Source organism: Apis mellifera, linkage group LG16 (genome assembly GCF_003254395.2).
Source record: "Apis mellifera strain DH4 linkage group LG16, Amel_HAv3.1, whole genome shotgun sequence".
NCBI lineage: Eukaryota > Metazoa > Arthropoda > Insecta > Hymenoptera > Apidae > Apis > Apis mellifera.
The window spans coordinates 3,914,868-3,927,053 of record NC_037653.1 but is presented as its reverse complement, the minus strand read 5'-3'; the positions used below and the strand labels follow the sequence as shown (position 1 = coordinate 3,927,053).

The following is a 12,186-nucleotide window of genomic DNA, read 5'->3' as shown; positions in this document are numbered from 1 at the left end:
AAACTTTGAACGTTTAAGATTTAAGACAACTGTGTACAAAGCTGTGTACGGATCAAGATTTATTTTAATCAGACGTAATATCTCGGAATGGAATTTCTTTTGTTTTCAAAAGTTTGTTTCATCAACGACGGTTTTTAAGAATTATAAAATGGAAAATGGTTAATCGAACAACAGGTACGAAAGCAACGGTGAGAGCGGGAATCTTTATCCCACATTTCCACTCGCATAGTTACACGTTGGCCGTGCGCTTTCATTCTTATTTAGCGGCGACGAAAAAAAACCAGAAGCGCGACATTCCTGCATTACGTTATCCGACGCATCTCGTTGCCTTTTTTCCTCCCGAGCCCGCCGCTTACCTAGAATCGTTCGCCCTCGACTAGAACGCCGGTTTCGAGGTCCCTGAACGGCTCATTAAATCCGTTCGTAAAAATTTTATTTTTTATTTTTTTTTACTTCCATCTCATTTTTTAATGCAAGATAAGAGAATTATATTACGTTCAAAACGAATCAATTTTTAATTTTGTAACGAGATTTTCGATTATTGATCAATTAAGAATTACAAAATGAATATCGTAATTATTTTTCGAAAATTTTTCCGACAATATATTTCAATAACTCTTAAATATTTCGATGAATATAATTTATTTCATTGCTTGGGATTTTTTTTTAATATTATAAAAGATAATAAAATAATATTTTCCATAAAAATAAAAAATTCTAAAAATATTTATAGTTGTAAAGATACCTCGCTTCAAAATATTATTCGATAAAAATTTCAATAAGCTTCTCACGCGGAAATGATGGCGGTTTCCCTCCACAGTGTCTTTAATTTCAATTTGTAATTCCACCGTTGGCCACCAAATTATTACGTGGATTTTTCGAGTCAATATCGCGAAGGGTGCGCGTATATTAGAATATCTAATGAGCCGAAATTTATAGTCTCCCCAGCGCCTTTTCACAATTTTCCAAAGTATTAGGGCGGAGTTTGAGTTTAGAACGGTACGCCTTGTAACCCTCCCCTAAAAAGATTATGGTTGCACGCTGGCTGCCTGGCACCATGGAATCCGACGACAATAGCCCCCAGGGTGCAACCCTACGAAAGGTATTCGAACACGGCGTAATTTCTTTTTTTTTTTCCTTCTTTTTTTTTTTTCTATTCGTCTGCACGTATGATCTTTTCACGGGTCGATGGATTCCTTTGGCTAAATTAATAGCATTTATATGCCAATGTGCCTATTCTTCGATAAAAGAGACCACGGTCACATATGCGTGAGCACGATATTCACAATGGTATTCACTAGGAAAGGGTTATTCACGAAGGTCTCTGCACTTTCTCGCATTAATTTGAATGTTTGGAACACGTCACAATGAAAACTCAATCGTTCGAGAAAGTAAACAGCGAAAAGGTTCTCTCGACAATTTCTCTTTCCGAATGGTTTTTATTTTTTTCCTCCGAAGCACAAATTTCGAGAATCGTGATTTATCTTCCAAACAAACGATCAACTGTGTCGAACGCGTGTTTGCGCACTATCGATACATCGCACTCGATTTTTATTATCGTATGTACATATATATCGTCGATATATGTATATATCGTAGCAACAAAGAATACTCGAATGTCGAAATCAGTTCAAGAAACTATAAGAAACAAAATTCGAAACATGCAATGGTTAATTATTATTCCACTAAATAAAATCACGATAAGAACGTACCAACTAGCAGGTTTGCGAACATCGGCATGCGAATTAAGCAATCATAGCTGGCGCTGCGAACGCGCCGCCATTCGTCACTCACTGTCAACCAAAGTTTCGTTGCGCGCGGCATCGTTTCCTTGTTTTATCAGAATTTTATTACAAATATTTTAACTTTCGACGTTTCGTAATTATGTTTAGCACGCGTTACTTCGAAATGGGATCGAAATTTGTATCAACATCGTTAAATCGATGAGTAGTGGTCGAAAAATTATCAATTAATTCATCAATATGGAGAAAGGTTAGAATTCGAACTAGTTACTTTTTAACGGTCGCTTAATCTTTGGTGAATTTCTTTCGATCGTTCGCCAATCGAGAGATGCAAAATGCACGTTCAATATGCTTTCTCACAGTAAAATTGCGCTTTAAATCCGTAATTTTTGATACTATTTAATCGATAAAAGTAATTTCTCATCGAATACATATGATAGAAATGAACAAAATGAAGATATTGACTGGTTCTCTCACGATCGTTCCATTTCTCTTTTTCTCGAAGACGAGAAAACAACTTAGGAAGACACTAGGTAAAAGATTATTTACTTTTTAATAACTTTCTCTGATAGCCTGATCGTTAATTTTAGAGAAATATTTGTCCAATTAGCCTTTCCGACGTGAAATATTAGAAAAGTTATACATATATTGGAAAACTTTGTGCGGTAGAAAATTCCAACATTCCATACGTCGTTATAAAAATCTTGAGTTTCTTTTTCGAAGGATGAGTGAATTTATCACGCGCAATTCAAAGAAAAGAATTTCACTTTTATAAAGTAAGTACATGAAATACAATTTCACTTTATCAAACTGCTAGACTCTCTTAATTCAATTAATCCAATCTGAATCCGCGATGTACATCGCGATGATCGAGCTGACCAAAATTACACATTTACACGTCGATTCTCGGCCGCTAATATTGTCGTGCCCGCTAACGACGAGACAAATCTAATATATCAACCGCGTTACCTGTCAACTTCTCCGCTATGGGGAGAAGAGGTTAACCAGAGAAACAGTTCTGTTCTAGCGTCGAGGCGGGCCAAGCAGAAGGGATTGGATGGCTTGATATCCTAGCCTGCGTAATATGGTACATTACGTAACAGAGGACCCCATATTCACGATTAGGACGAGCACACGTGCAGGAACGTTAACACGCTTTGGTGTTTCGTCGCGTTTCTACCACCGTTCCGCCCCCCCCACCTATCGTTGAATCAGGGGCCAGGGGATGGCTGCACAGGGATGACAAACGACATCACGGCGTTACGATGGCCCGAGATCCATAACTGTCATCGCTTCTAAACTGGATCTCTGGGAGAATTTCAGATTGGCCTGAACCGGGGTACCCCGTCGACAGGTTGCGAAAATCGCGAAACGTGTTGAGTGATTGAAACGTATGTACGCGGCGCGATACAACTGCGTGTGATGTATTGGCCGGTGATAACGAGATGGACGTGCGCTGGAAAGACTTGGACACCGGGAAATAACCTATTTCTATCTCCCTCTCTCTGATCAATGTTGATCTGAAGTGAATGAGAGACGATTTTTTTTTAATATGTATGAGTGAACTACAGCTTGACTATTGCAATTAAAATTGCAGCACGGTATATTTTTTTGTTAATTATTAATTTAAATAAGTTAGGAATATATTATTATTAACTATTATTAATTTTATTAATTTAAATAAGTTAGGAATATATTTTTGCAAACTTTTCTTTTTCAATCTTCTTTTTTTATCCAGGTGTTCTTTTACTTAAAATCTTCTTCTGGAGATTGAGAATCAAGTTGAAGGAAAGGAAATCTGATCCAACATTTTGATTAATTAAAGCGACAAATATAAAGAGCAAGAAGATACGAAAGGGGGAGATGTTGAGAAGTCGTAATTGTTCTTCGAGCTGGTTGCAAGAGGAAAGGGTCAACGGGGTAATTGGTGGTTTATGAATCGTAGTGCACTTTCTCCGGTCCCACCCCCACCCCATTTTGGCCAGCACCACCGTGGTCCACGACTATTTCCGCGTTACTCTCGCGCCCCGCCACGCTCTTAACTTAATGTTGTTTCCCTCAGTCCATTAAAAGCTACGCCACTCGGCTCGTTTCACTTCCCACACTGCGGTTGCGGCCTTGCGGTCGCACTTCTCCCTCCGCCTTCTCCCTCTTTCGCGAGGTGCGCACCGAGGAGTCGTGTTCCATTACCCTCCATGCCACCAACCTGTTCTCCTTACCTGTTTCCCTCCCATTCTCGCGATACCAACGAAAGTGTCCTGAACTTTTTATCCGGCCGTCGCTCCTTCCTCCTCTCGCGAGCCAACCATGAACTTGCTTGGAGAATAATAGTGTCATATCACTGCTTCCTGGTCATACATAGGGGATCAGAGTTTAATTAACTCGCTTAAAAAATTATTTATGTATCGCTTGGGTTGAAAGAGTTATTAATCTTTAACATCTCTGTTTTTCAGGATGAAAATTTATGGCTGTCTATGCTCTTCCATTTCAAGTATATTCAAAGCTACAAAATCTTGTCAAAGGAATTAATTGTATCATTACCATATATAATAGTAACAATAGAAGAATCAACAAAAGAATTCTGGAAGTTGTGCTGCACATTTTAAAAAATATTCAAATATGTATATATATATATTGCTTTGAAAGAGTTATTAATTTTTAACATCTCTGTTTTTCAGGATAAAAATTTATATCTGCCTATGCTCCTCCATCTCAAGTATATACAAAGCTATAAAATCTTCTTAAAGGGATTAATTATTACCACATATAATAGTAATAATAGTAATCATCAACAGAAGAATCATCATTGGAATGTTTAAATGTTCTAAAAGTTGTGCTGCATATTTTAAAAAATACTCAAATATGTATACATATATATTGTTCGGTTAGACAGAGTTATTAATCTTTAACATCTTTGTTTTTCAAGATGAAAATTTATGTCTATGCTCCTCCACTTCAAGTATATTCAAAACTACAAAATCTTCTCAAAGGAATTAATTGTATCATTACCATATACAATAGTAACAATAGAAGAATCAACAAAAGAATCATCATTAGAATGTTTAAATGTTCTGGAAGTTGTGTTGCACATTTTGAAAGATATTCAAATATGTATACATATATCGCTTCGAAAGAATTATTAATCTTTAACATCTCTATTTTTCAGGATGAAAATTTATGTTTATGCTCTTCCATCTCAAGTATATAGAAAGCTATAAAATCTTCTCAAAGGGATTAATCATTACCATATACAATAGTAACAATAGTAATGAATAGAAGAATCATCATTGAAATGCTTAAATATTCTGGAAGTTGTGCTGCACATTTTAAAAAAATATTCAAATATATATATAGTTCGGTTAGAAAGAGTTATTAATTTTTAATATCTCTGTTTTTCAGGATGAAAATTTATATCTATATTCCTCCAATTCAAGTATATTCGGTTAGAAAGAGTTATTAATCTTTAATATCTCTATTTTTCAGGATGAAAATTTATATCTATATTCCTCTAGCTCAAGTATATTCAAAGCTGCAAAATCTTCTCAAAGGAATTAATCATTATCACATATAATAGTAACAATAGTAATGAATAGAAGAATCATCATTGGAATGTTTAAATGGAAGTTGTGCTGCACATTTTAAAAAATACTCAAATATATATATATATCGTTCGGTTAGAAAGAGTTATTAATCTTTAACATCTTTGTTTTTCAGCATGAAAATTTATGTCTATGCTCTTCCACCTCAAGTATATACAAAGCTATAAAATCTTCTCAAAGGGATTAATCATTACCATATACAATAGTAACAATAGTAATCAACAGAAGAATCATCATTTAAATGGTTTGGAAGTTGTGCTGCACATTTTGAAAAATACTCAAATATGTATATATATATATATCACTCGATTCGAAAGAGTTATTAACATCTCTGTTTTTCAGGATGAAAATTTATGTCTGTCTATGCTCCTCCATCTATATTCAAAGCTACAAAATCTTTTCAAAGAGATTAATCATTACCACATACAATAGTAACAATAGTAATCAACAGAAGAATCATTATTGGAAGTTGTGCTGCATATTTTGAAAGATATTTAAACATGTCTACTCAAATATGTATATATATATATATCCCAAGTAAGGAGGACAAAGGGAACACAATTTATCGAATGATAAATTTCAGGAAGATAGGATCACGATTTAGATTAGACGACGATTCTTATTCGCCACAATCGAGCAACGAAATTAAATATAGGGAGGGGGAGTCGAATTGCAACAGGGCCTCTCCTCCACCCTCGCTCCTGTTCTCCAACCACGGGAAAGTGGGTACGAGCATTTCCACCCCCGCCAGAGAACCTTTCTCTCCCGCTACTTCTTTCACCCTTATCTGCCACCGCAGACTTACCCCTCTACTATCGTCTTGACAAACACCTACCCCTTGTATCTGAAAGCCACTCGTCCCGAGCAACCCTCCGATTTAGATCCTGGCCCTGTGGCGAGGCGACCGCTATCTGGCGAAAAAAAAAGAAAGGAATAAAGAAAGAAAGAAAGAAAGGAAAAGGCCTCTCTCAGATAAGCAATAACAGCGGGCCTCCGGTATCAACATCCGCTATCCGACCAATCGGAATGATTTAGCCCACGGCCACGGTGGAGGGATGAGAATCGTGGGATGAGAAATACAATCTTCGATGAAACGTCGTGGCCTAATGATAACGCGATGGATCACCTAGGCACTTGAACATCCTTGGGGTGTAGTACTTGTCGAAGCGAGATTTGATTTGTTGTTGTATAGCCTTGGAGAAATTGAACTTTCTTCTTGCATTGTTATCATATCAAATTCCAATATGGTAGGTTAATTACAATTTATTGTTAAAAGTAATCTAGATTTGATATTTCAAATACTTTTGTAATTCCTTCTTAATATTATAATATGGAGGAATGAGAAAGAATTGAAAGAAAGACAGGTTTAATTATAACAAATTGATTTCGATTAAAATCAATGTGAAATTGCGTTTAAAGGCCAATGGAATTCCAATGGAATTAATCTCTCCTTGCAATCAACTGCTAACTAAAAAAAAATACTTTCTTATCTTGTACTGATCAAAAGCATAAAATTATTGGAATTTAAACTCAGTTACTGCTTAATCTAATTTATACATAAAACAATGTTATCTTTTTCTTTGATCAAAGATCAAAATCTTTCTCATATTCCTCATAAACATATATATATATACTCTTTAAAAAAAACACTTCACAAAAAATACAGTTAAACGTTCAACGTCCTCCATTTTCCAGGTTGAATACGTGGCAGGATGGGCGATAAAACCTTTCCCAAAATCCAGGATCCACCAAGGCGATCCGTAAGATAACGCTAATTCCGGATATTTCGCACGTTTGATACGTGGAGGCCGAGGACCGTGGCTAGACATACCCCTTGCAACCCCTATCATAGCGGCAAACGGCGTTAGAAGGGTGGACGAGCGTTGTGCTCGCGAGAGAGCGAAAAAGGGATATCTATATATATACATATATACATATATACATATATATATATATATATATAAAGAGAGAGGGGGGAGGGAGAAGAGAAGAGAGGAGAGCAGCAGCGTGCTGCCCGCACCAGGCGCCCCTTCGCATATTTCACCGGGAATTTACGAGCCTCGATACGACAGGGAAATTGCAAGAATGGCGGAGTAATCTATCTCTCCTTGCCTCCGTGGGCTCTCTCTTCTTTTCCCAGCACCCTGCTCCTCCTCTTCTCGAACCCCCCCCCCCCCTCTTCTCTTGGACGCGCTCTTACGCGCACCCACTTCTTCCCTTTCGCAAGGAACGAAGAAAATTCCGCTATCTCCCTCTCGCAAGATAAAAGAGATTTGTCCCGCGTCCTGGTATATACCGCGAACCACCTAATTGTGTTATCGAGATAACCGGTCGATCCGTTATCCGCCGCCGAAGGATTCCGAGTCAGGACACGGAGTTTGCAAAGAATTCTTACCGATCCTTGGAGAGTCGTAAATGTTCATAGTTGTCGCTGGCTATGCGCCTCTGAATAATCGATGCTCTCCACGATGTGAAATAAAGGAAGAATGGAGAGGAAGGGAGGTAGGGGATACGGTAGTAGTAAATAGTGTAGAAGATGGCGCTTTGACTTTTAACTGTTCCCCCTTTGTTCTCACTTTTGCACAAACTTGCAAATGGAAATTGATACTCTCATATTGCAGGTGAATTGTTTCAAGAAAGAAAGAAAGGAAGGAAAAACAAGGATGGATGTAGATCTCTAGCAAAAGAGGATTGTTTCAAGAAAGAAAGAAAGGAAGGAAAAGGAAGGATGGATGTAGATTTCTAGCAAAAGAAGATTGTTTCAAGAAAGAAAGAAAGGAAGGAAAAGGAAGGATGGATGTAGATTTCTAGAAAAAAAGAATTGGAATGGAAAGAGTGTTCAAAAGGGACAGGTGGAGGTAATGGTTGGAGATTTTGGTTTGTGTATCGAGAGAACTCTTTGCTGGAACAGGGGTTACAAAGCCATTGATAAGTTAATTAATTGCAGGGATGTATCTGGGTAAGCGACGTGTAAATCACCGACCGGTCAAAACAGTAGGGAATGGTAACACGTGCTTTGACCCCCTTATTGCGCAATAATTGCGTGGAAGAGCGGTAGGGGTAGGTGGCACGCTTTCCATCGCCATTTTCCATCCTTCAGTTAGGTTGAGTAACGGCTGATACGTTGGCGAACGCAATTGCGCGAGATAGATTGGGTTTATGCATCCTTCCGAAAGAAGAGGAACGAGTTGGAGTTATTGGACGAAGGGAACGAATTCTCTCGTATGCTGTGCACGATTGATATAATAAAATACAAATTCACTGATTTGGAAACTTGTATACAGGAAAATCGATTCCATTATTTCCATCATTTCTCCAAGACAAGATTTTTGAATTATTAGATTTAGGATTCTTTTTCTTCTTTTTTTTATATTAATCATTCTATCAATCATTTCAGATCTGCTATATATTCTTGACAAAAGAAGAATACCAAGAAATAGTAGAACAAATATATAATTCAGAATATAACAAAGGTAATTGCTGACAAAAATTATTATAATTATACATCATATCAATTAAGATTAGAAAAATATTTCAGAGAAAGACTTTCATATCAATTCTACCTCTCCTTTGTTTCTACCCACCCTTTGTATATACAAAATTTCCTAATATCTTCTCCAACTCTCCAACTTTCCTTCAAACTATCTTATCTACTCCCTCCATTAATTAACGTCGAATCTTGTTAACAGGTATTACCCGAACAAGCCTCTCATTCCGTTTCTGCATAATTCCATGGAAATCCGTAAGCCAAGTCGGATATCTTCTACCATAGAGACGCGCGCACACACATAACCCTCCAACTTTAACTTGCTTCACCGAGAGAATTCAACGCCAAGAAAAGGAGTATATCCACCGATACGTCGGCGGAAATAATTACGCGTAACCGTAGCTCGGTTTCCTCGAGTTCTACGTGTCTGAGAGTGTGTAGTACTCTCGCCGAAGGAGGGAGGGTGGTCAAAAGGGAGGGTTTGGTGGGAGGGGCGGCGAAAATACTATAGGTAACGGTGTACTTGGGTGTACATGGGTGGTAATACATAGGGGAAGGGAGACCCTACTCGTGGCACGGGTTAGCTATATCCACGTTAACGTACTGTAGCGTGGCCGCGGCCGCCGCTCGGTTTAATTTAACACAGCAGCTGTAATCCCATCCATTACGGGCCGCGGTAATATACGATCGCTCGAGATTCATACTCCGTTTTTTCACTAATTAACAGACGGGACAAATCGCTCCGCCGATTCACCTCTTCCCTCCCCCCTCCCCCCTCCGCCCCCCGTTCGGCCGACCATCCCACCGGAAAAACGGCATGCGCGGGGGCCCCTCTCTTCATTCTACTCTTGTCCAACGAAACGCTTTGTTCCTTCGCGCGGTAAAATTTACCTGGCTGTTTTACCCCGAGTTTCATTCGGCCCATCATTCTGCCCAACAGTGTTCGCTTCCTGTTCGTTTTGGTTACGTGTCTGGTTTTTGGATACCGGGGTACCCGGTTAAATCTCTTTGAACGGTATTTGGGTCTGGTCAGGGAACAGTCTTGGATAGATATTTGGAGTATAAAAATTATGTAATGAAAAATGTTTATAGTTTTGTATTGTATGTAAATCTTTAAAAATTTATGTATATCGTTGACAACAATTGATTTCTAAGAGTCATTCAAAAATTTATGCATCTATTAGTATCCTTTCAATTTTTCCCTGATCGTTTCATTATTATGTCGTCTTAAACGGTATTTAAATTATGAATGTAAAAATTGTCGAATCATTCAAATGGTAAAAAAGATTGGATTAGATTAAGAAGAAGAAAAAGTTCGTGAATTGGTTCGATCAAAGATCGATTAAACTGCTACCGTAATATCATTTATTATTCTTGTATCGTGTTTCTAATTACACAAGGGCGCACCCACAAATCACGAAATTCTTCCTTCCCCTTTCGAGTCGGTCGGTAATGGAGTGGTTTCTCGGGCCGCAGAAACGTTCTAATTTTACCGACCGAGCGATTGATTAACGTTAATTATTTCTTTCGAAAGCGGGTTTTTACGAGGCGATCGGTGGCCCGCCGCGCTCGTCACGCCTCCCGTATTGACGGAAGAGTTATTACTTCATAGCATTCCCGGGCTGGTTCATACTGTAGCCCACGCCACCGGATTGCTATGCTCGCGCGGAATGATCGATCGATGATCCTTAATTATTCCTCTCGACAGGCGAGAAAAACGATCGCCATTGCGACGATAAGGAACTCTGTTGATACATTCCACTCCAAATATACGTATATTATACTAATCTCTATGTAGCAATAGTATATTGTTGCATTTCAGATATCAAATTGTAAATAAATTTAATTCTGATTCTATCTTACTTAATTGATTCGTATTATATTATATTGAAATTTATAGAGTAATATTTATAGAGAATTAATTTATAGAAATTGCGTAGTAATAAATATTTTCAATCACACGATTTTTCGTGAAGAATACTTTCACGTGTGCGAGGAACGATCTGTCGAGGAAAATCGAGCAAGTTTCGCGGGGTGTCGAGGGATGAAAGGGAGAGGAGGTCACGATGAACACGTGGCTCACGTGCGGCTACATGGCACATAAGGGACTCGAAGGTGGATACGTAGTGTGCGCGAAAGATGAAAGCGGAAGACAGCGGGACTGGATACGAAGGGGGGGGGCGGAAGTGGAGGTGGGCGGAAAGTTGCCGCGTATAACGCGGAGCGCTTCTCCCTGTTGTCGAGTCTGCGCATTCACGAGGCCAGATTTAATTGGATGGACACCATCGCGTGGTGCTTAATTAACTAATTAATTTCGCGGGGAAAGATACCAGTCGCGCGACTGGTCTGTTTGGTTTTTAATGACTTTCGGCTTCGGAATTGCCCGTTTTCGGGGCTGAAAACTCTATCCCTGACACCAAATGATTCGTCATATGTATTACGCTATATCCACTAACTAATCCATTCATATCATTCTTTCTTCTTTCTTACTGTTAAAAATTATTACTTTAATTAAAAAATTTCAATTATCGGTTGAATTAAAAAAAGAAAAGGAATCGAAATTGCAAATATATTTTGGATAATAAAATATTACTGGGGGGGGGAGAAAATCAAAGGAAGCTCATCGAAATTGGCCTAGGAAAGATTATTTTCTATGGGGGGGGAGGGGGGAGATACGAGTTTCGCACGTAGGAAAACATAAATAACCTTGGCGAAGACAGACCACCGCGCGAATTTAAAAGCCTGGGTCCCGCTTGGCGGCGCTCGAGCGCGTAAATTCGTTCCGGTTTAATTAAATTTAAATGATTGTCTCGGCTTTCGATTCAAGTGGCCGAGCTCGTTCGTCACGCGGGGACAAGCGAACGGTAGAGTCCAGTAGAAGCCGCCATTTATCAACGGGTTCGCATAAATCGCCGATATGAACATCCAAGCGGTCTCTAAGCTCGCGTATATACTTTTCGTCGCTTCGCGTTTCCTGCAATTATAACGAGAAAGCCATCGCGACTGTCTCCGCTCGATCTTTGAGCCCTCTCGTATTTAACACTTCCTTCCACTTATTTTTTGATCCACTTTGTACAAACTGTTATAATATTATTCGCGATATCCAACGTTTCTCTCTCTTTCTCATTTCACCTCGATAATTTCGTAACTTTCCAAGACTCGATCTCGAGAATAATTTAATCGCTAATTAATTATCCTGTCGTTTCTTATAAGTTTATCGTTCGTTGAAATTTCAAGTATAAAAAACTTTGGATAAAAGATTTTTGTTTCACAAAACGTATGCTTGAGGTATATATACATAGGCGTGAAAGCGAGAAGAGAATAAGCAGCGGTTTTTTAAGCGGTAGGGAGAGAGAGA

General features: G+C 38.6%; 1 protein-coding gene and 1 long non-coding RNA gene across 6 annotated transcripts in view; one reads left to right on the top strand and one right to left on the bottom strand.

The window, feature by feature from the left end:
• Nucleotides 1-12,186, bottom strand: part of Antp (homeotic protein antennapedia) — a 155,653-nt gene that overhangs the window by 110,028 nt on the left and 33,439 nt on the right. The window lies entirely within an intron of this gene.
• Nucleotides 7,321-10,743, top strand: LOC100578558. 3 transcript variants are annotated; one of them, XR_408311.3, is made up of 4 exons: nt 7,321-7,843; nt 7,963-8,563; nt 8,739-8,814; nt 9,031-10,743. It is a non-coding gene; the product is annotated as an uncharacterized LOC100578558 (long non-coding RNA). The 3 variants fall into 3 exon arrangements; XR_003306260.1 differs by having other exon boundaries at nt 7,321-8,199; nt 8,275-8,563; XR_001706103.2 differs by having other exon boundaries at nt 7,321-8,563.